At 45.4% G+C, this 27,349-nt stretch overlaps 1 pseudogene; it reads right to left on the bottom strand.

Annotated features, from left to right (window-relative positions):
* Positions 1 to 2,533: 2,533 nt before the first annotated feature.
* Positions 2,534 to 27,349, bottom strand: part of LOC138076300 (ubiquitin-conjugating enzyme E2 N-like) — a 93,466-nt pseudogene continuing 68,650 nt past the window's right edge.

Raw genomic sequence — 27,349 nt, 5'->3', positions numbered from 1 at the left:
TCTATTAGGTACGCAGCACTCTGCCAGGGCCTGTGGTGAGCACATGACATGTGTAATCTGATATTTGTCTCACAGCAACCGTAAGAAGTCAGGACAGCCAATTCTCCCCTTTCATAGAAGAGGAAGGTGGGAACTTACAGAGGTTAGTCAAGACTGGGTGATGGGTAACAGGGCTGGTCGATGGTTTAAGTGTTCAGTTTCACACATTTTGTTTTGTATTTTGGGTGTTTGAGGTGGAAGGGTAAATTTGGTCCCTATTACTTCATCACACACTCCCAGTGTTTTGGGAAAGCTTATTCCTCAGATGGCTCCCCAGGAAGGGCTGTAGAACAGTATTCCCTGAGTTATTATGTTCATAACACTTTTCTATGGTCTTGTTACATAGAGATTTATTAGGTTGGTATAAAATCTGTGACTTATGCTTTTTTGTATATGTTAGATAAGTTACTCCGTTGTCTTCTGGCATGAAGTGTTACTGTCAAAAATCCTGACGACAGTGTGGCTATAATTCCCTTTTGAGTAGCTTGGCCTTTTTGCCAGGATGCCTGAAATAACTTTTTCATAAAGCCTCATAATTTTATCAGAATACATCTTGTTACTGGCCATGTAGATTTTTTCTTTAGAACTGTGGTGTGTTCTTGTACTATGTAGTCACAAATTCTTTTACTTCAGGAATGTTATCTTAAGTTATATGCTTTAGTCTTTGTGTTTTTTTTCTTTGCTTTCATGCATGTCTTGAAAAGCCCCTTATTATACATATGTTGTATCTTTGCTTATCTTTATTATCTATCATTTTTACTTTTAAAGTTTCTTTTTGGCTGCTCTGGTTTCTTGTAGCTGTGTATGGGCTTTCCCTAGTTACGATGAGCAGAAGCCACTCTCTAGCTATGGTGTTCGAACTTCTCATCACTGCGGCTTCCCTTGTTGCAGCACTTGGGCATGGTGCTCTGAGGCAGGTGGGACCTCAGTTCCCTGACCAGGGATTGAACCTGTGTCCCCTGCATTGGCATGTGGATTCTTAACCACTGAACCACCATGGCGGTCTCTATTGTTTTTCTCTCAATCCTTTCTATCTCTTAAAAAATATTTTTAAAATATGTCTTCCTTTCCATTTTGTATTTGTCTTAAGGCATTATTGTGTTGCTCTTTTTTGTATTTCTTAATTTTAGACTTCATTTAAAAATAATACTTTATTTTCTCTAGTATGTTCTGAATTCTGTCACTCTTCTTTTCAAAGCTTCCTAGTTTCCAGTCACCTCATTTATAAGATTTTCTGATTTGAATTTATATTTTTCTTAAATAACTTTTAATCATTTTCATAATACATTTTAGCTTGTTTTTTAACATTAGGTTATAATTTCTATCTCTTGCATACATATCTTTCTGGTATGTTTTATTGTCTCTGGGGGATATTTTTTCTCTGAAATTCTTCTCATTCTCTTGTTTCTTCAGAATTATCATCCTATGGGATTTGGACTGACTTTTTTCTATAGCTCACTTTCTATATGCAATGCATTTTTCTTCTTTTTAGACTGTGTGCATCAGAATATCTTTTTTGGCTTCATCCTTGTAGAGTTTCCTCTTTTTTTTTTTTAGAATAACAAAAATATTTTACTAAAACATAAGACTTACAGAAGTTTCCAAACAAATCATACTATATGGTCACAAGCTTTTACATGAAAGGTGGGGTCCACATTTGACAGCAAAGTCATAGTGTTATTGGTGAGAGCTGTGATGTTTATTTGATGTTCCCATTTTGGTTCAAACAATCAAGCCTATCCATCTGTGGCAACTAAATAAATAGAGAGCATATTCTAAAGAATGGTTAGCTGTTTAACCAGTGCAATTGAATCACTATTAAAGGGAAGGAGTCGATAAAATTAAAATAAAATTACTCTCACAAGCTCAAAAAGTAATAGAGAAAAACACCCATTACCTCGGCAACAAACCCTGGCCATTCCCTTCATTCACAGTGATTTATACTTAAACAGTGATGGATAGATGAATTAAAGAGAGGCACACTGCTTTGAAATGTTTCACAACAATCCCGGTGTCTTTCTAGCCTCTGCAAGTCAGGACAAGACACAGATATGCTAATGTGCATTTAATGACCAAAGGATAAAAGGTGTCTGGGCTTTTAATCTGCAATGTTTCTAAGACTGTGTCCATTAAAGTAAAATGAAATTCACTCAGTCGTGTCTGACTGTTTGTGACCCCATGGACTATACAGTCCATGGAATTCTCTAGGCCAGAATACTGGAATCAGTAGCCTTTCCCTTCTCCAGGGGATCTTCCCAACCCAGGGACCAAACCCAGGTCTCCTTCATTGCAGGTTGATTCTTTACCAACTGATCTATCAGGGAAGCCCAAACAAACTGCCCTCTCTGAGGCTTGAACTCAGGACCTTCAGATTTTGAGACTGACACACTGCTTACTGCTCTAAGAAGGCAGACGTGTTCATTAAAATCAAACCAAAAAGAAAGACATTATAGCAGAACAGGAGAAGTGATGCAGACTTGATGATCCAATTAATTTAAATGTCATTCATGTTGGCGTGTAGCCGAGTCCAAGCCAAGTTCATGCTCTAGCTGCTTCTAAGGCTTGAGCTTTGTCAAGTCTTTCACTGCTGAGACGCATCATTTACTAATGGATCATCTGGATTGGAAGCACTTAACAAAGCCAGGATGATGACAGAACAGTACTGATCTCCAGGGCTGGGGACTACTCAGAGTATCTAAACATATTCTTCCCAACTTGTCTACATTAGGATGCTAAATTTTGGTCATGAAACATACTTTAGGGGCTGCCATTGGCTATTCTTCTGGAAGGAACAGTTCACATTTAAATGTCCCTCCTTCAAAGGGGAACCCTGGGGCCAGCAATGGCCACATTAAAATAACAGACATTGATTGCTCTCATCTGGTTCTGCTTTGATGCCAGGAACTGGTCCAGCCAGCAAGCGATGGGTTTCCTCAACAATCCCTAGGGCATCGTAACCATCCTGTCAGATCCCAAGCCAGGTCTCTGTCTCCTCTTCCTGCATGTGTGTGCGCACGCTCAGCAGTTTCCGTCATGTCTGACGCTTTGTGACCCCATGCGCTGTAGCCTGCCAGACTCCTCTGTCCATGGGATTCTCCAGGCCAGAATACTGGAGTGGGTTGCCATGACCTCCTCCAGGGGATCTTCCTGACCGTGGGATCGAACCTGGGTCTCCCGTACTGCAGGTGAATTCTTTACCGCTGAACCTCTGGGGAAGCCCCTCCTCTCCCTGCAGGTCCCTCTAATGTTGTTTTCACAAAGTGATAAAAACATGGTCTCACACCCTTGGAGATCTGAGTGTTCTGTTCCCCTCCTCTATTTTTATCTGGACTTTTTTTTTTCTTTCCTTTTACTGTCCTTATTCAGCTCAATTTGGATTCTCCTGCTGTCTGTTTCTTCTTAGTCTAGATCTTTGTTTTGGAAAAGAACTTTCATTTATTACATTTCATAAGTTTAAGGGCCTATGCTGCTCCAGTGCTATCAGCTCTCCCACATGGACCAGTGCACTCGCCCCCCTGTTGGATCCTTCAAAGCCTTCCTGGTTCTCAGACTGGCCCACAGTGCTTTCCAATTAGTTAGCCTAGTGACTGTGGGCCATTGGAGGTCCAGTTGCCTCCTTACACTTCCTCCTACACAGAAGTAGACCCCATCCAGTTCTTGTAGCTACTATTGGGTTGTTCCCAAGCCCTCATATCAGGAGATCATTGGAGAGACCTTATCATGTATTTTTTGCTATAGATATTGCCTGTGAGCATTTGTTTCTCTGTGGGACAATTTGGGAAGACTTAAAAGTGTCATCACCATCTTCTAAGAATTCCAGTGTGTGTTGACTATTTTTTTGATTTGCATAATTCAGCTCTAAATATTTTCTGTTGCTCCCAAGTAACCTAGACGGATACAATAGTATTGCTACACTGAAGGTGCAAACAAATAAAGTGGTCACAGACTGAGACTTCAGTTCCCGTCATAGAGAGCAGAGCATTTCGACCGTAAGAAGTCATGACCTGCCTCTCTGCTCTGGTCAGACCTTGGGTGCAGCATTGCATCCTGCCTGGGCATAAAGTACTTAACAGACACTCATCTGGGAAGTGTGTTTAGGAAGGAGAGGCAGTTGGAAAGCGTGCAACACAAGTAATGGTTGAGGAGACTTAAACCATAACAGGTCTAAGTTTCTAACTGCTGCTCTGTGCCCGACATAGTCGACAAACATTAGTCACGTGACCCTTACGGCAACTCTGGAAGTGCTGTTCTTGTCATTTACACTTGTTAGATGAGGCTTCAAAGCATGAAGGAAACTGTCCAATGTTACACAGTGAGCAGCAAAGCTGGGATTAAGCACAAGTCTATTTGTCTCCAAACCTGTACTTTTAGACATTTCAGTAAGGAAAATGCTGGGAAAGATTGAAGGCAGGAGGGCAGGCGGCAACAGAGGGTGCGATGGTTGGATGGCATCATCAACTCAATGGACAAGAGTTTGAGCAAGCTCCGGGAGATAGTGAAGGACAAGGGAGCCTGGTGTGCTGGAGTCCTCGGGATTGCAGAGTCAGACACGATTGAGTGTTATTCTGTCAGAACAACAACCATAGGGAAAAAATTAAGATTTTTGAAAACGGGTTGGCACCATATGATTCAGCAGTGTTCCAGAAGGAAGGACAGGACTAATGTGAATTGAAGATGTTGTACATGCCTGGCATCATGTAAAAGCTGTTTAGTTTAATCCTCATACCCATAAGAAGTATGTTTCAATACCCTGAAGGATCAGTCAGGACCTGTTAGGATATAGAAGTCATAATCCTTATTTATATCAGAAATTCATTTAAAAGTGCTAAACCAGATATAAAATTGTTAATTAGGGAACTGAAAAAGTAAGAAGGAAACTAAGTTATTGACAAGGTAATAACTGCTGGAAGCTTCTAGTACCCTAGGGCAGGGGAATTGATGGAGAAGATTAGATTATTAAAACTTAGTAATTTCAATTAGTTAATTTAGTTGGAAGAGAAGCCCCGTGGGGCTGATGCTCGGGTCCCTGAAGTGTAGGAGATGCTGCCAGTGTGGAGCTGGAGTCTCTGAGATATAGCACCAAGAAGCTAGTTCTATGAGGGCTGGAAGACTGCAAAGTGGATCCCACTGTTGCTGTGGGAAGGATCTCTGGCTGTGGGGGTGAAACAGTGCTGCTGGAACATAACGCAGACGTGGGGGGACAAGTCCAATCCTCCCCTTCAGCCCTGCACCCTCCCTCAGTGCCCTCATGGGCTGATGCTGGCGATGCAGAAACGTGGTTTCAGAGTCCCAGCCGCAGCAGCACAGGAGAGGAGAGAAGGACGGCATTTTGGTGATGAGGACATGCAGGCTCAGACACGTGCTTCAAGTCTCAGAGCTGGTGAACCAGGCACATTCCACTCTCAGATTTTTACAAAAGATTAATTTTTCTTGGCATATGGTTACTTTATGGGCTTCCCTGGTGGTTCAGTGGTAAAGAATCTGCTTACCAAGCAGGAGGGGTGGGTTTGTATCATTTTTTAAGATTTATGTATCATTTTATATGTAGTTATAACAGTCCAGTTCATTTCAGTCACTTAGTCGTGTCCAACTCTTTGTGACCCCATGGACTGCAGCACACCACCCCTCCCTGTCCATCACCAACTCCTGGATCTTGCTCAAACTCATGTCTATTGAGTCAGCAATGCCATCCAATCATCTTATCCTCTGTCGTCACCTTCTCCTTCCACCTTCAATTTTTCCTAACGCTAGTCTTTTCCAATGAGTGAATTCTTTGCATCAGGTGGCCAAAGTATGGTAGTTTCAGCTTCAGCATCACTGCTTCCAGTGAATGTTCAGGACTGATCTCCTTTAGGATTGACTCATTGGATCTCCTTGCAGTTCAAGGGGCTCTCAAGAGTTTTCCCCAACACCACAGTTCAAAAGCATCGATTCTTCAGGGCTCAGCTTTCTTTATAGCACAACACTCACGTTCATACATGACTACTGGAAAAACCATAGCTTTGACTAGATGGATCTTTGTCAGCAAAGTAATATCTCTGCTTCTTAATATGCTGTCTAGGTTGAGCATAGCTTTTCTTCCAAAGAACAAGCATCTTTCATGGCTTCAGTCACAATCTGCAGTGATTTTTGGAGCCCAAGGAAATAAAGTCTCTGACTGTTTCCGTTGTTCCCCCATCTATTTGCCATGAAATGATGGGATCAGATGCCATGATCTTGTTTTCTGAATGTTGAATTTTCACCAACTTTTTCCCTCTTTTCTTTCACTTTCAATCAAGAGGCTCTTTAGTTCCTCTTCACTTTCTGCCATAAGGGTGGTGTCATCTGCACATATGAGGTTATTAATACTTCTCCCAGAAATCCTGATGCCAGCTTGTGCTTCATCCAGCCTGGCATTTCACATGATGTACTCTGCATAAAAGTTAAATAAGCAGGGTGACAGTATACAGCATTGATGTACTCCTTTCCCAATTTGGAACCAGTCCATTGTTCTATGTCTGGTTCTAACTGTTGCTTCTTGACCTGCATACAGATTTCTCAGGAGGCAGGTCAGGTGGTCTGGTATTCCCATCTGTTTAGGAATTTTCCACAGTTGGTTGTGATCCACATAATCAAAGGTTTTGCCGTAATCAATGAGCCAGAGGTAGATTTTTTTCTGGAACTCTCTTGCTTTTTCAATGATCCAACGGATGTTGGCAATTTGATATCTGGTTCCTCTGCCTGTTCTAAATTCAGCTTGAACATCTGGAAGTTCATGGTTCACATACTGGTGAAGCCTGTCTTGGAGAATTTCGAGCATTACTTTGCTGGCGTGTGAAATGAGTGCAGTTGGGCGGTAGTTTGAACATTCTCTGGCATTGCCCTTCTTTGGGATTGGAATGAAAACTGACCTTTTCCAGTCCTGTGGCCACTCCTGAGTTTTCCACATTTGCTGGCATACTGAGTGCAATACTGTAACAGCATCATCTTTTAGGATTTGAAATAGCTCACCTGGACTTCCACCAGCTCCTCTAGCTTTGTTCATAGTGATGCTTCCTAAGGCCCATTTGACTTCACATTCAAGCATGTCTGGCTCTATGTGAGTGATCACACCATCATGGTTATTGGTCATGAAGATCTTTTTTTTATATAGTTCTTCTGTGTATTCTTGCCACCTCTTCTTAATATCTCCTGCTTCTGTTGGGTTCATACCATTTCTGTCCTTTATTGTGTCCATTGTTGCATGAAGTCTTCCCTTGATATCTCTAATTTTCTTGAAGAGATCTCTAGTCTTTCCCATTCTGTTTTCCTCTATTTCTTTGCATTGATCACTGAGGAAGGCTTTCTTAGCTCTCCTTGCTATTCTTTGGAACTCTGCATTCAAATGGGTATATCTTTCCTTTTCTCCTTTGCCTTTCACTTCTCTTTTTTCATAGCTGTTTGTAAGGCCTCCTCAGACAACCATTTTGCCTTTCTGCTTTTCTTTTTCTTGGGGATGGTCTTGATCACTGCCTTCTGTACAATGTTGTGAACCTCCACCCATAGTTCTTCAGGCACTCTGTCTATCAGATCTAATCCCTTGAATCTATTTGTCACTTCCACTGTATAATCATAAGGGATTTGATTTAGGTCATGCCTGAATGGCCCAGCAGTTTTCCCTACTTTCTTCAGTTTAAGTCTGTTAGCCTTTGCCCTGCTTCATTTTGTACTCCAAGAAAAAAATTGCCTGTTACTCCGGGTCTCTTGACTTCCTACTTTTGCATTGCAGTCCCCTGTGATGAAAAGGACATCTTTTTTGGGTGTTAGTTCTAGAAGGTCTTGTAGGTCTTAGAACCATTCAACTTCAGCTTCTTCAGCATTACTTGTTGGAGCATAGGTTTGAATTACTGGGATATTGAATAGTTTGCCTTGGAAATGAACAGAGACCATTCTGTCATTTTTGAGACTGCACCCAAGAACTGCATTTTGAAGTCTTTTGTTGACTATGATGGCTACTCCATTTCTTCTAAGGGATTCTTGCCCACAGCAGTAAGTATACAGGTCATCTGAATTAAATTCACCCATTCCAGTCCATTTTAGTTCACAGATTCCTAAAATGTTGATGTTCACTCTTGCCATCTCCTGTTTGACCACTTCTAATTTACCTTGATTCATGGACCCAGTATTCCAAGTTCCTATGCAATATTGCTCTTTACAGTATCAGACTTTACTTCCATCACCAGTCACATCCACAACTGGGCGTTGTTTTTGCTTTGACTCCATCTCTTCATTCTCTCTGGAGTTATTTCTCCACTCGTCTCCAGTAGAATATTGGGCACTTCAGTGTCATATCTTTTTACCTTTTCATACTGTTCATGAGGTTCTCAAGACAAGAATACTGAAGTGGTTTTCCATTCCCTTCTCCAGTGGACCATGTTTTGTTAGAACTTTCCACCATGACCCATCCATCCTGAGTGGTCCTACACAGCATGGCTCAGAGTTTCATTGAGTTTTAGACAAGGCTGTGGTCCATGTGATCAGTTTGATTAGCTTTCTGTGATTGTGGTTTTCATTCTGTCTGCCCTCTGATGGATAAGGATAAGAGACTTATGGGAGCTTCCTGATGGAAGAGATGACTATGGGGGAAACTGAGTCTTGTTCTGATGGGTGGGGCCATGCTCAGTAAATCTTCAATCCAATTTTCTATTGATGGGCGGGGCTGTGTTCCCTCCCTGTTATTTGACTTGTGATCAAACTATAGTGGAGGTGATGAAGATAATGGCAACCTCCTTCAAAAGGCAGGGCAAAGGTAACAGAGTTTTACACTAGTCATAGCAAACACCCTCTTCCAACAACACAAGAGAAGACTCTATACATGGACATCACCAGATCGGTTCAGTTCAGTTCAGTTCAGTCACTTAATCGTGTCTGACTCTTTGTGACCCCATGAACTGCAGCACGCCAGGCCTCCCTGTCCATCACCAACTCCTGGAGTTCACCCAAACTCATGTCCATGGAGTCGGTAATGCCTTCCAAGCATCTCATCATCTGTAGTCCCCTCCTCCTCCTGCCCTCAATCTTTCCCAGCATCAGGGTCTTTTCAAATGAGTCAGCTCTTCGTATCAGGTGGCCAAAGTATTGGAGAATCAGCTTCAACATCAGTCCTTCCAATGAACACAAGATGGTCAATACCAAAATCAGATTGATTATATTCTTTGCAGCCAAAGATGGAGAAGCTCTATACAGTCAGCAAAAACAAGACTGGGAGTTGACTGTGGCTCAGATCATGAACTCCTTACTGCCAAATTCAGACTTAAATTGAAAAAAGGAGGGAAAACCACTAGGTCAATCAGGTATGACACAAATCAAATCCCTTATGATTATACAGTGGAAGTGACAAATAGATTCAAGGGATTAGATCTGATAGACAGAGTGCCTGAAGAACTATGGGTGGAGGTTCACAACATTGTACAGAAGGCAGTGATCAAGACCATCCCCAAGAAAAAGAAAAGCAGAAAGGCAAAATGGTTGTCTGAGGAGGCCTTACAAACAGCTATGAAAAAAGAGAAGTGAAAGGCAAAGGAGAAAAGGAAAGATATACCCATTTGAATGCAGAGTTCCAAAGAATAGCAAGGAGAGCTAAGAAAGCCTTCCTCAGTGATCAATGCAAAGAAATAGAGGAAAACAGAATGGGAAAGACTAGAGATCTCTTCAAGAAAATTAGAGATATCAAGGGAAGACTTCATGCAACAATGGACACAATAAAGGACAGAAATGGTATGAACCCAACAGAAGCAGGAGATATTAAGAAGAGGTGGCAAGAATACACAGAAGAACTATATAAAAAAAAGATCTTCATGACCAATAACCATGATGGTGTGATCACTCACATAGAGCCAGACATGCTTGAATGTGAAGTCAAATGGGCCTTAGGAAGCATCACTATGAACAAAGCTAGAGGAGCTGGTGGAAGTCCAGGTGAGCTATTTCAAATCCTAAAAGATGATGCTGTTACAGTATTGCACTCAGTATGCCAGCAAATGTGGAAAACTCAGGAGTGGCCACAGGACTGGAAAAGGTCAGTTTTCATTCCAATCCCAAAGAAGGGCAATGCCAGAGAATGTTCAAACTACCGCCCAACTGCACTCATTTCACACGCCAGCAAAGTAATGCTCGAAATTCTCCAAGACAGGCTTCACCAGTATGTGAACCATGAACTTCCAGATGTTCAAGCTGAATTTAGAACAGGCAGAGGAACCAGATATCAAATTGCCAACATCCGTTGGATCATTGAAAAAGCAAGAGAGTTCCAGAAAAAAATCTACCTCTGGCTCATTGATTACGGCAAAACCTTTGATTATGTGGATCACAACCAACTGTGGAAAATTCCTAAACAGATGGGAATACCAGACCACCTGACCTGCCTCCTGAGAAATCTGTATGCAGGTCAAGAAGCAACAGTTAGAACCAGACATAGAACAATGGACTGGTTCCAAATTGGGAAAGGAGTACATCAATGCTGTATACTGTCACCCTGCTTATTTAACTTTTATGCAGAGTACATCATGTGAAATGCCAGGCTGGATGAAGCACAAGCTGGCATCAGGATTTCTGGGAGAAGTATTAATAACCTCATATGTGCAGATGACACCACCCTTATGGCAGAAAGTGAAGAGGAACTAAAGAGCCTCTTGATTGAAAGTGAAAGAAAAGAGGGAAAAAGTTGGTGAAAATTCAACATTCAGAAAACAAGATCATGGCATCTGATCCCATCATTTCATGGCAAATAGATGGGGGAACAACGGAAACAGTCAGAGACTTTATTTCCTTGGGCTCCAAAATCACTGCAGATGGTGACTGCAGCCATGAAATTAAAAGACACTTATTCTTTGGAAGAAAAGCTATGCTCAACCTAGACAGCATATTAAGAAGCAGAGAGATTACTTTGCCTACAAAGGTCCGTCTAGTCAAAGCTTTTTTTTTCCCTGGTAGTCATGTATGGATGTGAGAGCTGGAATATAAAGAAAGCTGAGTGCCAAGGAATTGATGCTTTTGAACTGTGATGTTGGAGAGGACTCTTGAGAGCCCCTTGGACTGCAAGGAGATCTAACCAGTCAATCCTAAAGGAGATCAGTCCTGAATATTCATTGGAAGGACTGATGCTGAAGCTGAAACTCCAATATTTTGGCCACCTGATGTGAAGTGCTGACTCACTAGTAAAGACCCCAGTGCTGGGAAAGATTGATGGCAGGAGAAGGGGGCGACAGAGGATAAGATGGTTGGATAGCATCACTGACTCGATGGACATGAATTTGAATAAGCTCCGGGAGTTGGTGACGGACAGGGAAGCCTCGTCTGCTGCAGTCCATGGGGTCGCAAAGAGTCGGACACAACTGAGCAACTGAAATGAACTGAACTGAATTGAAAGGCTAACAGTGTTTTCCCAAGAGAAAGCACTGGTCATAGCAAACACCCTGTTCCAACAATAGAAGAGAAGACTCTATGCATGGAATCACCAGATAATCAATGTAGACATATAAGCAGTATCATATGAAATTTATCTTTCTGTCTGATTTACTTCACTTAGTATGATCATCTGTAGGTCCATCCATGTTGCAGCGAATGGCATCATTTTGTTCTTTTTCATGGCTGAGTAATATTTTATTGTGTATATGTACTGCATTTTATTTATCTATTCCTTTGTTGATTGGCATTTAGGTTGTTTTCATGTTTTGGCTATTGTAAATAATGCTGTGAATATTGGGGTGCATATACCTTTTTGAACTATAGTTTTCTCTGGTTACATGCCCAGGAATGGGATTGCAGAGTCAGACGGTATTTCTATTTTTAGTTTTTTATGGAAGCTCCATACTGTTCTAAAGTCAGTATCTTCTTATCCTCAGTTTACAGATAAGGAATCTGGGCTTCAGAGAGGTAAAAGGATTCCTCCATCCCAGCACAGTGACGATGGCGTCAGGCTCCAAACCCCTGCTCCCACCACCACACTCTGCTTCCTGGCTGTGTGTCCTGTTGCCCCAGAGGCTCCAGGTCTGGGAAGGGCCAAATGAATGGCTTTCAATCTATGAATTTTCAATCTATTAATGGTTTTCAGGGCCTGGGTTCAAGCCATGCTTGGTCTTTTACCTCCTGGACCAGGGGGCCAGGCATCAGGGGACAGAGTCTTCCTGTCCCTTAGGGTAGGGATGGAAGCTCTCCCTCCCTCTCACCCACCTCTCACTTCTGCCCCCACTGTGGAGGATGAGGCTGGGAGCTACTGATCCCCACCTCTATCTCAGAACCCCTATTGCAGACATGACTAAGGAACACTGGGTTGTAAACCCAAGGGCACAATCCTGCTCATGTCTGGAGCCTCAGAGATTCCAATCTTGCTACATGCGGGGAACTCCCATTCAGAACGTCAACAGGAGGAGAATGGCCAAGATGCAGAGTAGGAAGTCCGAATCCACCTCCCACCATGGGCATCAAAACTGCAAGTATTTACAGAGCAGCTGTTGATGAGAAAGACCTAGAGACTAGTAGGAAAGATGAGACTAGGAGCCCTAAAGATGAGTAGACCTGAAGACTAGGCCTTTTTACAAAGCTAAGACATATGAAGAAGAACAATGAGATGAGTAAGAGGGGCAGAAACTCAGCCTAGTCAGGACCCTCACTCCCTGGGCGGGTGACCCACACATGGGATAAAAATTACAATTACAGAGCAAGGGATCTGAGAACCACACGGAGTTCCCCCAGCTTCGGGATCCTGCACTGGGAAAAACAGACCCAAGAATGTTTGGCTTTGAAAGCCTGCACTCAGACGGCTATAAGAAATCATATGCTGTAGGACCCAGGGCTGTTGCTAAGTCTCTTCAGTCGTGTCCGACTCTGTACGACCCCATAGATGGCAGCCCACTAGGCTCCTCTGTCCCTGGGATTCTCCAGGCAAGAATACTGGAGTGGGTTGCCGTTTCCTTCTCCAATGCATGAAAGTGAAAAGTGAAAGTGAAGTTGCTCATTCGTGCCTGACTGTTAGCGACCCCATGGACTGCAGCCCACCAGGCTCCTCCGCCCATGGGATTTTCCAGCAAGAGTACTGGAGTGGGTTGCCATTGCCTTCTCCAAGGACCCAGGGCAGGAGCAGTCATTTGAAAGGAGACTGGGTCAGACCCACCTGCTGCTCTTGGAAGGGCCCCCATTAGACAGTTAGCTGACTTTGCCCAGCATTATGAGAGAGTACCATGTGCTTCCCAGGTGGCACCAGTGGTAAAGAACTTGTCTGCTAATGCAGGAGGTGTAAGATGTGGGAGTTTGATCCCTGGGTCGGGAAGATTCCCTGGAGGAGGGCATGGCAACCCACTCTAGAACGCTTGCTTGGAGAATCCCATGGACAGAGGAGCCTGGAGGGCTATACAGCCCATAGGGTCACACGGAGTCGGACCCTACAGAAACAATTGCGATACACATACACATGCATGAGAGTACAACCCTGCATACTGCCCACCTGGGAAAATGCAAAATTCCAAGTATGGCTTCCACTGAATGCGTATCACTTCTGCACCATCCTCAAGTCAAAAAGTCATCAGTTGAACCGTGGTACACCAGGGACTGTCTGGACTCTAATCTTAGTATAATAGAAATTTTCAAAGGAGAGAAAGAGAATGAAAGATATATAAGAAGAAACAATGGCTAGAGACTTTTCATATTGAACTATGACTATAAACTCACCAAACCAAGAATATCAATGAACCCCAAGCACAAGAAACTTGAATAACACTACATCAAGGCAGATCATAATTGCGTTGATCAAAACCAATAATATAGAGAAAATTTAAAAAGTAGCCAGGGAAAGAAGCAGTGCCACATATGAAAAAGAATCAGAATTGCAATAAATCTCTCTTCAGAAAAAAAGGCAAAGAATGACGTTCTATTTAAATGTCAAAATATTTAAAATTGTGTAAAGAAACAACAACAACAATTTAGAATTTTAACCCAGCAAAGAGTATTTAAAAATTAAGGTGAAATAAAGGATTTGTTCAGACATACAAAATCTATAAGAAATTGTTACCAGCAGATCTGTACTTCTGATGCCAGGCAGATTCCAAAGATTCTGGAGGAAAGAATTATTTATAAAGCATGTATAAATTATGTATAAAACATAAAAGTGGGTTGAAATGGTGACCCTGTAAGTTTCCATGAACTCCTCTATAGCTTCCGGGTCCTGGCTCCAGTCACTGCGCTTTGCCATCTGAGCCATTCAGGATGAATAGCGGGGATTCTGGGGGGACCAGGCAGGAGAGCAGGTGAGGGACCCAGGGCAGGGAGGCTATCACTGCTGTCACCCCTTCTATTTGCCATGAACTGTTGGGACTGGATGTCATGATCTTTGTTTATTGAATGTTGAGTTTTAGTCCAGTTTTTGCAAGAGCGGTGGGTGAGGTTAAATGAAAAGGAAAGTTCTTGCTGGGCTGAGACAAGACCAGGAGCTGGGAGGGGGTTGAGAGAAACTCTGGGGAGCTGACACCACCTCCGAAGAGATGGAGGAAACTAGGATTTATGGGAGATGGACTAGCCTGGGAGGAAGGGAGCCGGGTAGCCTGGGTGAAGTGGCAGGTGGAGAGGGGCCAGGAGGCTCTTAAGAACAGGACTACAAAGCCTGATGCTCTGCGCTATCCTCCCCATCCCCACCGCCACCACCCCCTACACAGTCTTTAGTAGAAGGAGGAGAGAGGGTGGGCATCCGAGAGAGAGTGGGCTGTCTCCCGTCTGGGTTAGGGTGGGCTGAGCCTGAACTCAGGGTCTCCATGCAGCTCACAGGTGATGAGATGGGAACTGATCACAACATACAACTGTGGGAGCCGGTCTTCGGAGACAGCAGTGACTTGAGAGAGGAAGCCTTCAGGAAATTTGCAGACAACTTGGGGAAGGCCTTGAAAGTCAGACAGCAGTGAATTGGAGGTTTCAAAGTTGTTGGTCCAAGTGTCATCAGTTGCTGTTCAAGCAAGAAGTGTCCACATTTCTTTTTGGATGAAACGTGGTTTCTTTGTTGTGTGTGTGTGATTCTGTACAGGTGCAGCCATTTGAGATGTATTGTTCTGGGGTTGGGGCGATGGGCTAAAGGCCCTGGGGCCCCCTGCCAGGGTGTGGCATTGTGACCCTACTCTCTGCCTGGTCCTGAAGCATTGATCAGGCCACATTTCTGGCCCCACCCTGGGCCTGACTCTCCGCAGCTTTGGTGGTAGTGTCTCCCCTGGGTGCTAGACTTGGCTGGGGACCCAGCCCTCCTCACAGGGACCATTCAGAGTCAGGGGAGCCCCCAGGGAGCCCCACCCCTCCCCAAGGCACCCTCGGAGAACAGGCTGCCTGGGAAGAGTGTTTGCTCCTGCCCAGAATAGCATGTTCAAGGCTCATTTGCCCTCAGCTCACTGGGCCATAGATTGACAGCTGCGATAGGGGAACAGAGCCATAGGGCCTGGCTGGACTAAACTGGCCCCAGTGAGTCCGGGACCCGCCTTTTCTTCTGGGTTACTCTGGGTCTGTCCAGCCATCTCTCTGCCTGCCTGTCTTTTTTCTCTTTCCTCTGATCTTTGCCATCCTAACTGCCTCTCTGCTGTCCACTCTGCATCTTTCTCTCTGCTCTTGCCCCTCCTTGACTTTTTCTGTCTCTCTGCAGTCTTTCCTCCTCACTTCTGTTTCACACTTTTTTTCCTCTGTCACATACCCCTCCATTCCGTCTCACCACAAATAGCTTTATTTGAACAACAAAGGGCAATATTTCTTTGAGAAAACAGGCTACTTTATTCACAAGTGAAATTCTCAGTCAACCCTCAAACACTATCTCTGGAAAAAAATGATTGGGGGACCCAGTCAGTTGGGGAAGGTGTCCGGGGGCCAGTTAGTGCTAGACCTGGGGAGATGTTCTTAAGAGTTTTAAGTTTCTGCCTTTGACCTTGCCCACCCACCCCCTGCAATAATAGCAACAAATAAATAAATAAGAATAATGGTTAGTCTTAAGGTCTCAACTTACTGTCTACCAGCACCATGCTAGCTGTTTCACATATAATATTGTGTTCAATCACCACCACAGTCTTCAAAATTCACCTCATTGCCACTTTTAGCAGTCGAAACAGAGCTTCAGAGAGGTCACTCAGCCCTACGTGATTGCACAGCACAAATCTGACCCCTGCACAGATGCATCCCCTGCGCCCACATGTCTGTCATGGGCTGACTGATTTTGCTTTAGGACTTAAGGGACTTGGGGAAAAAGCCAGTGCCACCTTGCCATTTGCTATGAGAGGGTGACTTCGGGGGAAAGGGGCCCTGCCTATGGTCACTCAACCAGTCAAGAGTGATGGATCTCAAACATCTGACATCTGGGAGAAGTGGACTAGAGGCCATGCTTGCGGCTCCAGGAAACCTTTTTCCCTGCAGTATTGCCCCCACAAGCCCCTGCCCCTCTCTGAACCCCACCTTCCCCATCTGAGAGCGGGGACCCTAGAGTCTGCTTTTGGGACTCTGTAGAATGGTCTGCCCTGGGGCTGGGGACACTGGGAAGAAGGGCCTTCTTTTTCAAATTTAAATTTCATCATACAAATGACTTCTGCCTGAGATTTTCCATTCTGTGAACTCTAGAGGAATTAATCAAAATGATGCTTAAAGGAAAAAAAAAAAAAGCTCTATGGATGTGGCTGTAATGAAGATTCATAGGGTGTGTCTCCCCAAAAGATAGCCTGCCCAACCCCATGATGGAGGGATTGTCTCCTGATTTGCAAGTGTTTTCCTTCATCTTTTACTCTCTTATAATATTTTGTTGAAGAAACAAAAGAGAGTACAGCCACTATGGAGAACAGTGTGGAGAGTCCTTAAAAAACTGGAAATAGAACTGCCTTATGACCCAGCAATTCCACTGCTGGGCTTACACACCGAGGAAACCAGAATTGAAAGGGACAGGTGTACCCCAGTGTTCATCGCAGCACTGTTTATAATAGCCAGGACATGGAAACAACCTAGATGTCCATCAGCAGATGAATGGATAAGAAAGCTGTGGTACATATACACAATGGAGTATTACTTAGCCATTAAGGAGAATACATTTGAATCAGTTCTAATGAGGTGGATGAAACTGGAGCCAATTATACAGAGTGAAATAAGCCAGAAAGAAAAACACCAATACAGTATACTAATACATATATATGGAATTTAGAAAGATGGTAATGATAACCCTGTATGCGAGACAGCAAAAGAGACACAGATGTATAGAACAGACTTTTGGACTCAGAGGGAGAGGGAGAGGGTGGGATGATTTGGGAGAATGGCATTGAAACATGTATACTATCATGAAAGAAATGAATCGCCAGTCTAGGTTCGATACAGGATGCAGGATGCTTGGGGCTGGTGCACTGGGTTGACCCAGAGAGATGATATGGGGAGGGAGGTGGGAGGGGGGTTCAGGATTGGGAACTCATGTACACCCGTGGCGGATTCATGTCAATGTATGGCAAAACCAATACAGTATTGTGAAGTAAAAAAAAAAAAAAAAGAAAGAAAGAAACAAAAGAGTTTGTACTATAGAGTTTCCTACAATCCGCTCATTTCTTTTCTCTTTTTTGACCACATCGTGCGGCATGCAGGATCTTAGTTCCCCAACCAGGGTTGGTCTGTCCCACCAGGGTGACACTTTACCACTGACCTTGCTGGGTTTCTGTTGCACGGTGACAACAGACAGGCTGTCTGGTGTGCCTCTATACCTGCCAAGGGACACTCCCAGGGAGGTGGACAGAAGAACTGAGGACAGTGGGTAGAAAAAGCAATGCCAGGCTGACTTATCTTTCATAACCAGGTAACGGGGAGCCATAGGAGATCATGTGGCAAGGTCAGCATTTTCTCCTGGGTCTCTCCTTCCCGTTCCTATTTTCGTGGACCAAGAGAACAAAAGTGGTTCAGGTTTCCTTGATCCAAAGGAGCTTTCTAGAACCTTGCTTTGGATTCTAAAACCACTTACACTTTGTTCCTTGTCTCTTTGGTCTTTTAAAAAAAGATAATAATCCTTCTGTTGCTTTCCTGGCATAGCCAAGTCAGGGCTGTTAATTAACTTGAGAATCCTTGTAAAAAAAAAAAAGATTATGAACCAGCAGAGCAAGGGGGTAGCTGGACTCCATTCCTAGAGGAAAAGAAAACATGTTTATGAGAAGAGAGGGCAAAAGATGGGGCTGCCTGAGTGTTTTGCTTGGCTTTTATTAGGGGAGCTGGAGGGCCCAGGTAGGGTCAGCTGGTCAGAGGGCTCAGCTTCCATCTTTTTGGCTGAAGGGGCTGCTGGCCTGTCCAGGTGACAGCCCCATGCAGAGCAGTCCCGGCTCTGCCCTCGCTACTTCTGTGAGCCTGTGTCTCCTGTAAAAGGAGAAAGCACTGTTTCAGAAGTGGTGGGAAGGGAATGCAATGACTTAGTACGGTATTTGCCTAACACTAGGTGACTAATAAAGGTTTAAGTCCTGAGAGCCCAGGGCTGCTCTGAGGCCAGGCAGCTGAAGGCAGGTGTCTGTTACCCGGTGAGGGTTATGGGCTATTCCGAGGGCTGGCATAAACCATTTAAGATGTGATTCAATTGCCAGTTTGTTCAGGGCAAGGGCTGTGTTGTGTAAACCTTTGCACCCCTGGGGCTGGGAGAGCACCTCACAGGTGACTCTGGGAACAGTTCCTCCAGGACCGGTCAGGCAAGGCGCTGCCCCACATCCAGGCTCCCCGGGGAAAGGCCGAGTCCTAGTCCTAGGTGCTGCCTCCCCAGCACCTCCCAGGGTCACACAGTAGGTGCTCAGTGAGATCACCTGCACTTCTTATGGAAGCACTTGTTTGCTTCAAAGATTACATTGCTTTCTTTCTTTTTTTTTAATGCTTCTTCATTCCCCACTCCCACCCCCAGAACATCAAAGTAATATTTTTGGTCTCATAATTTAGAAAATACAGAGAAGTGTGAAGACATTACATACAATCTCACTTAAAGTTGTTTTCTGAGATAAGGCCTGCTTTCTTGTTAATATACAGTATATTATAAATCTCTATCTATCTATCCATGTACCCCTACTACCTGGTGTTTATTGAACCCTCCCTCTGCCAGGTATTGTGCTTGGCCATCTCAGCTGTTATCCTGTCCTGCCTTGGTGACGGGGTGGTGGTGGGGGAGGTGCTGATGCAGTTGAGGGGATAAAGCATTAGGTGAAAGGGTCAGATGAGCAGACATTCTGAAAGCATTGAGAGATGGGCAAGGTCACTTGAGCTACAAGAGTCAGGGAAGGCTTCCTGGAAGAGGTGGGATTGAGCCTGGCCCGTGAGAATGTGAAGGGCTTCCTTCTGTATGAGAACGAAAGCCCAGGAACCATCCTCAGCACAGGCCCCATGTGAACACGGTCTGGAGGTACAGGCATGAGCTTCTGATTCTTTTGAATTCTGGTATTATCACAGTCCTCTTCAGAGCAGTCGGAGGGGCTGGAGTACAGAGCAAGTTAAAGCCTGGTTGCTGGAATCAGACAGGCCTGTTCTGGAATCCCGGCCATGTCTTAGGCCTGCAGGAAGATGATACAGCATCCTCGTGGGTACCATAGCTACCTGGCGTGAGGATCTGTAACAGCCTGGTGCCCTGACTCAGACACCAGGGTCTGAGTGTCTGACTCAGCCTGGCATAGGGTCTGTATGCAGTACACGCTGTGGGTCCTAGTGATATTTCCACAGGCCAGGGAGGAGATCAGCTGTGCCTTCGCTGTTTCTGAATCACCCCTGGCTCCCCGGTACCCACCTTGCATGCAGACCCTGGGGTGCACACAGGGAGGATAGCCAAGCTCAGATGGAGCTGGTCTCTGAGGCAATGGACTCAGGAGTGAGGGTGTCTTGGGTGAGGCTGTCTAGGGCAGGGGTTTCCACAGCCCTCTCCCCATGGTCTGGCACACTTCCTTCCTTGCCTTGAGCTTACTGAAAATCCAGCCTCCTTTTGGGGTCAGGAGGCATCCTAGGTCTTGGCCATGGTCTGAGGTGGCTGACTGTCCATGCAATCTCTTCCCCGCTGCATGACTGACCACGACTTCTGCTCTTTCCCTTTCAAAGGAGCTGGGGTATGGGGGCGCTCTCTGCATCCTAAAGTATGGTGGGTTCTCAGTTCCACTCTCCTCCCTTCCTTGGTGCAGTGCACCTCCTTTCCTGCTTTCCTCCACCTTGGGAGAGGGTTCACTTAACCCGGCCCTGAGGGGTCAGCCAAGGTGATCCCAGCTCCTGGCCCCCTCCCTTCTGTGACTCACCACGAGCTTATCGCACCTTCCTTCCTGAGCCTGGGGAAAAGTGGAGGGTGGGTCCTGAACCCAGCAATGAATGACCACACTCATGGGGCCCCACCCTCCACTAGCCCCTCTGGCTCAATCTGGGCGTTCCAGCTGCTCCTTTGACCTTCACAGCTGCAGGAGTTTTGGCCCCTGTGGGACTGTGCTGGTCATTGTCTTCCTTTACCATCACTTCTTATTCTAATCTCACTCATTCCTCAGGGCTCTTCTAGCCGAAACTGAGTACCTATCACCAAAAGTGCCCTCAGTTGTTGCAGTAGAAATGCAGGCAGGGTTCTATGCATGTTTCAGAGGTATTTGGACCCATATTTTTCACCTCACCTAATTCTGGCTCCTTGCCATTGTCTCCCATTCTGCTGTTTGCTGAGGGCGTCTGCATGTTACCCACCCCTGCCCCAGCTACCCTTTCCTCAAGCACTAAGGGTCTTCCATGGGGTGGCTGGTGCTGGGCGAGGCATGGGGAGTTGAGCTTTACCATGAAGTTCTGTCCTCTGGAGCTTATTCTCAGGTCAATGAAACAAGACCTCTGTTTTAACAGACCCTTCCCTTTTCCCTTTAAAACTACTTTTTATTTTGAAATAATCAAAGACTCAAAGGAAGTTACAAAAATAGCATGGAGACATCTGTGTACCCTTCAACCAGTTTCCCCTAATGGCATCGTCTTATATATAACATGCTATCAAAACCAGGAAATCAACACTGATACAACTTCATCCAACTATTCAGGCTGCATCATTTTTACATATGACACGGGCATACACAATGTGACTGTGTGTATGTGGACGCTTTTATCACAAAGATCGGTTCACATAACCACAGCCTTCAAGATCTAGAGCCAGTCCACTGCTCCACAGTCACTTACCAGCTGCATCCCCTCCTTGCGCTCTGCGTCCCTGGCCACCGTTAATCTGCTCTCCCTCACTGTAATCTTGCCATTTTGAAAATCTTTCTTTTTTCAATGTGTATTTCTTTATCTGGCTGTGCTGGGTTTTAGCTGCAGCAGGCAGCATCCTATAGCTGTGGCATATGATACTCTTAAGGTGTGAAGTGTAGGGTCTAGTTCCCTAACCAGGGATTGAACCCGGGCCCCCTGCATTGGGAGCATAGAATCTTAGCCACTGGACCACCAGGGAAGTCCTGCCATTTTGAAAATCTTACATAGAGTTATACAGTCTATACCTTTTGATTTTTTAAACTAGCATATATATATATATATATATATAAATTTAGAATTTTTTACTCTCTCTATATATACATAGAGTGAAAAAATTAAGAAAGAATTGAAAGTCATACTCTCTATGCCTCTCTTCCCAGGTCTCTGGTCTTCCTTCCACAGACAACTTTTGTTAATATTTTCTGTGTTTCCTTTAATACTTTTTAATACATACATGAGCCCACAACTCCTTTTTTGCAAAATTGCAGAATACCTCCAATTCTGGCCCTTCAGCTATGTTTAGATAAGACTGAGAACAGGTAAAGTAAGGAACCGTGTCCTCCTCTCTGGCATCAAATCCTTCGACACCTACCACTTCTCAGAACCTCCCCTGCTCCCACCCTAGTGCAAGCCTGGCCGCCTCCTGCCAAGGCCATCAGGGCTCATCCTACTCCCCCGCTGTCCCTCTGCAGCAGTACTTCTCAGTTGGGCCTGCAGACATGTTTTGGTCATCACAACCAGGTGGTAGGGATGCTACTGGCATCTAGTGGGTGATACCTGGGATGCTTCTAAATATTGCACAATGCACTGCTCTGTACCCCCCTCCCCATAATTTAAAATCCCCATGCAAAACTCATCACTGCAGAGGTTGAGACATCCTGGTTACTGTCTAGGGTCCAGGCAGCTACCGGAGGGTCGCTCCTCTGCTAAAACTCTTCAGTGTCATCCTAGCTCTCTTGGCATCAAATCCAGGATCTTGAAGTGACCTCTATGGCTCATTACCACCTCTGACCTTGCTTCTCCCATCTATCTGCTCCAGCTTTACCATCCCATCTACTGATCCTCATAACATACAAAGCACACCCCAAACTCTGTGCCTGCCCAGAGGGTCATGTGAAGGGCATTACCGCTGCACCCACAGCCCCGCTGTCATCCTCTCAGGTAAGCTTTCCCTGACCACCTGTCTAAGACACCACCTGCCAGGTCACCCCTCCCCTTGCCCTCTGAGCTTCTGTCTCCACCTGACACTTATTTGATTGCTTTTTTTTTTTTCCCCCAGAGACTCACTCTCCCCATTACAACGTAACCCCTGTGTGTTTTGCTCACTAATGTATCCACACCCTTAGATGAGTACCTGGCCCACAGTAGGCTCTCAATAAACACATGTTAATAGATAAATCTTGGCCAAGCTCTTCGAGGGTACCTGTCACCCAGTCTGAGCCGTGCATGTGCACTGGCTGGGAGGGATGCTCTGGGAAGCCCTCAGGCCTGTGGTCCTCAAACCTATGCCGCCACTGCCCCCCAACACACCCAGGGCTTGCTCTGCTGTCACTCGCTGTCTAAGTAAGCATGTACTTACTAAGTAAGTACATATGTTAGCATTTGCTAACATATGTAGCAACTCCAGTTTTTGCTGGTGACATTTCAGATGACTGCTGTGTTTGTAGTGCCCTCTGTTTCCACCCTTTCATTCTGCCTCCTGGGTCTGACATCAGGGGCCCTCCACTGGGGGTGGAGGACTGTGAAATCTGCTTTGCCTCTGGTGGTCCCCTGTGGCTGCTAAATAAAGTATTTAATGGAGCTGCTCCTCCCCAGACTTAGGAATGCTGCTTTCAGGGTACAAAACAAGCCTGCCCTAGTGTGCAGACAGCCAAGGACAGACACATGGATGGAGAGTCCCCTCTCTCCAACCACAGAGGACAGCTGTGAGACCAGAGGGTCCCTGCACTGGGGCTCCAGTGGAGTTGTGGGCCCATCTCCTGGACCAGGTCTGAATGGGCAGGTCAGACACAACCTGGGTAATGACAGGGTCTGGCAGGAGCTCTCCCCGAGGCTGGGGCCTCCTCTGAAGACCTGGGCATCATCTGGTGGCCTTGGCAATGGTTACTGCCACTTACCCAGACCCATGAGGGACAGAGACAGGCCCCGTGGCCAGCAAGCAATCCTCATGCCTCTGAACTTTTGTTTCCTTGCTATTGAATTGAAACAATGTGGTATCTGAATCACATGGTCCCTGGGGTATTTATTTATTTATTTATTGGCCATACCACGGGGATCAGGAGATCTTAGTTCCCTGACTAGGGATCGAATCCACGCCCCCTACAAGGGAAACTTGAAACCTTAACCACTGTTCAGTTCAGTTCAGTTCAGTCGCTCAGTCGTGTCCGACTCTTTGCGACCCCATGAGTTGCAGCACGCCAGGCCTCCCTGTCCATCACCAACTCCCGGAGTTCATTCAGACTCACGTCCATCGAGTCCGTGATGCCATCCAGCCATCTCATCCTCTGTTGTCCCCTTCTACTCCTGCCCCCAATCCCTTCCAGCATCAGAGTCTTTTCCAATGAGTCAGCTCTTCGCATGTGGTGGCCAAAGTACTGGAGTTTCAGCTTCAGCATCATTCCTTCCAAAGAAATCCCAGGGCTGATTTCCTTCAGAATGGACTGGTTGGATCTCCTTGCAGTCCAAGGGACTCTCAAGAGTCTTCTCCAACACCACAGTTCAAAAGCATCAATTCTTCGGTCCTCAGCTTTCTTCACAGTCCAACTCTCACATCCATACATGACCACAGGAAAAACCATAGTCTTGACTAGACAGACCTGAGTTGGCAAAGTAATGTCTCTGCTTTTGAATATGCTATCTAGGTTGGTCATAACTTTTCTCCCAAGGAGTAAGCATCTTTTAATTTCATGGCTGCAGTCACCATCTTCAGTGATTTTGGAGCCCCCCAAAATAAAATCTGACACTGTTTCCACTGTTTCCCCATCTATTTCCCATGAAGTGATGGGACCAGATGCCATGATCTTCCAGGAAAATCCCCCTGGGATATTTGAATGAGACATTATGTTGTAATTTTTGAAACTGAGACATAATTTACATGCAGTAAACTTTGCTCTTGTGTGCAGTTTTATAACTTTCATGTAACCATCTCTCTGGAGAAGGCAATGGCACCCCACTCCAGTACTCTTGCCTGGAAAATCCCATGGATGGTGGAGCCTGGTAGGCTGCAGTCCATGGGGTCACTAAGAGGTGGACACGACTGAGCGACTTCCCTTTCACTTTTCACTTTCATGCACTGGAGAAGGAAATGGCAACCCACTCCAGTGTTCTTGCCTGGAGAATCCCAGGGACAGGGGAGCCTGGTGGGCTTCCATCTATGGGGTCGCAGAGTTGGACTCAACTGAAGTGACGTAGCAGCAACAGCAGCAACCATCTCTCATCTCAGTCAAGATACAGAATATTTTCATCACCCAAAAGTTCTCTTTGGACCCTCTGTAGCCAAACCCTTCCCCATCTCCAGCCCCTAACAAGCCATCTGATTTCTGACCCTAATTTTGCTTTCTCCAGAATGTCATATAAATAGATATGTCATCCAGCTTTAACTTTAGCCATTCTAATAGGTGTGTACCATGAAGTTTTCTTTTTTTTAACCTGTCAATTACAAATTCCCAGTTTTTTGCAGGCAGTATTGAAATGTGTATGGAATCAAACCAGCTGGCTTCAAATCTTACCTTGATTATTTAGCAACTCTTTAATTTTTCAGATTTCTTATAGAAAATAAAGGAATTAAAATGCGGTTGTCAAAGGAATTAAGTGTTACAGTGTAAGACAAAGGCTGAGCTTTCCCATTGCTAAGCCACTATCATTACTAAGATATTGCATTCCTGATCTCTAGTGCCCCAACAGGCATCAAAGTGGGCATTCTTATGCCCATTTTATAGATGAAGACACTGAGGCCCAGTTAAATGACCACATTTCCCCATCTCTCTAGCAGATAGATATAGACATGGAGTATGTTTCAGCCAATGACAGGTTAGCCCAAGGGTCACATGAGACTTCTGTAAAGGCTTCCTTAACAAGAATAAGGCACATCTTTTTTTTTTTTTCTATTCCTCCTTCTGTCTGGAAGTCAGGCTTGTTGGCTATATCTCCAGCAGCCTTGTAGGACCACTAACTGATCTTAAAAATATAAAGTCAAGTGCTGAGGACAGGAATAGAGGTGCCTGGGTCCCTGGCGGGATCATGAAACCATCCTATTAACCCTGGACTGTCCATACCTAGACTTCTTTTCTGAGGAAAAGAAACCATTTCAGGAGGCAAATGCTAGAAAGTGGCGTTTGAATATCAACAGAAGATGTGAAGGAACGAGTGTGCGGAAGTTTGAGAGAAGGACAGTCCAGGCAGAAGGGAAGCAGCTTCTTTCCATGAGGTGATATTATGCAGAATCCAGGCCTTACCTTCTCACTCCTTTCTTCTTCCTCTCCTTGGTTTTAAATGATCGACTGAGATTATTAGAGTCAAAAGATCTCTGTCAAACTCTTGTGCCTGAAGACGTCTGTCAAGTAGGCATTGTGTCTGACCAAATCCCTCCCCTTCCCAGCCCTCAGTTCCCTGCCTTGGGTCTCTGTTTCCCCATCCATCCAATGAGAGGGTTGATTCAGACACTCAGGGGCTTTTCTGGGCCAAGGGGAGAGAGGTTTTGTGTTGCCTGACCTGGGTATGAACCTTAGCTCCACTACAAAATAGTTGCGGAAAAGTGTGTTTGCCCCTCTGACTCTCTCAGTTTCTTCAAAACAACCCTCTTTGGAAGGAGTGAAATGGTCAAGTCCAGCCTGATGTATCTGAAACCCACTCTCTGTCCCTACACCACTCAGTTTCCCAGGACTCCAGATAAGAACCAGGAAAGGGCTTCATGCAGAGCCAAGGAGCCCTGTCAGAGGATCCTTCTGGCATTATGATGATCTAGGCTTTCTGGGTTCTGCAGAAGGCTTCTCGAGTTTTTGCAAGTCCTTGGGTCCAAAAGGCTTCACTGTGGACCTGATTTCGGGAGAAGAGGACCATTTGGGCTTCCTGCCCCTGGGGGCACATCCTAGATGGTCCTGGAAAGTCAAGCACAATTATGTGATTGTTGGAATATCTCTGAGATAAGAAACATGCCCTGGCCATTTGGGCATCTCACGTGTTTGTGTTCTGGGAAGAGAGGCATTTCCTATATAAAATTAAGACCAACCGAGATGCCCAAGTCTAGCTGTTGGTACTAACCAGGGTCCCACTGGAGGAGACACTAGTCAGCAGGTATGGGGAGGAGGTAGAAGCAAGAGGAAAAGGAGCTGATGGGGATGGGGAAGGGAGAAGACCACACCACCCGGATATCAGGTAGCCAGAACTGCTAGTGGCCCCCATGCCCATCAGAACCAAGTTTAGCTGGGGGCAGTCTCCCCTTCCCAGACTCCCTTGCATTGACGAGTGGCCACGTGACCTAGATCTGGCCAGTGACTCGTGCTTACTCTGGGTGGAACCAAGGCTATGCCTGGGGGTGGAACAGCCATCTTGGGAGCACGAGGGAGGAAGCCACTTGCTAAGAATGCTATAGAGAAAATGCACAAGTGTGCACCCCTGTGGTGCATGGGACCACTGTTCTGGCCCTAACCTTCCACCTCTGGACTTGACGTTCAAGCTGGATTTAGAAAAGGCAGAGGAACCAGAGATTAACTTGCCAACATCCACTGGATCATAAAAAAAGCAAGAGAGTTCCAGAAAAGCATCTACTTCTCCATTGTTGAGGGCTTCCCTGGTGAGTCAGAGGGTAAAGCCTCTGCCTGCAATGTGGGAGACCTGGGTTCCATCCCCGGGTCATGGAGATCCCCTGGAGAAGGAAATGGCAACCCACTCCAGTACTCTTGCTGGAACACAAGCTGGAATCAAGATTGCTAGGAACAATATCAATAACTTCAGATACTCATATGACACCACCTTTATGGCAGAAAATGAGAGGAACTATAGAGCCTCTTGATGAAACTGAAAAAGGGAGTGAAAAAGCTGGCTTAAAACTCAACATTCAAAGAACTAAGATTATGGTATCCAGTCCCATCACTTCATGGCA

Source organism: Capricornis sumatraensis, chromosome 3, assembly GCF_032405125.1.
Source record: "Capricornis sumatraensis isolate serow.1 chromosome 3, serow.2, whole genome shotgun sequence".
Taxonomy (NCBI): Eukaryota; Metazoa; Chordata; class Mammalia; order Artiodactyla; family Bovidae; genus Capricornis; species Capricornis sumatraensis.
This window is presented reverse-complemented; position numbering and strand designations above follow the sequence as displayed.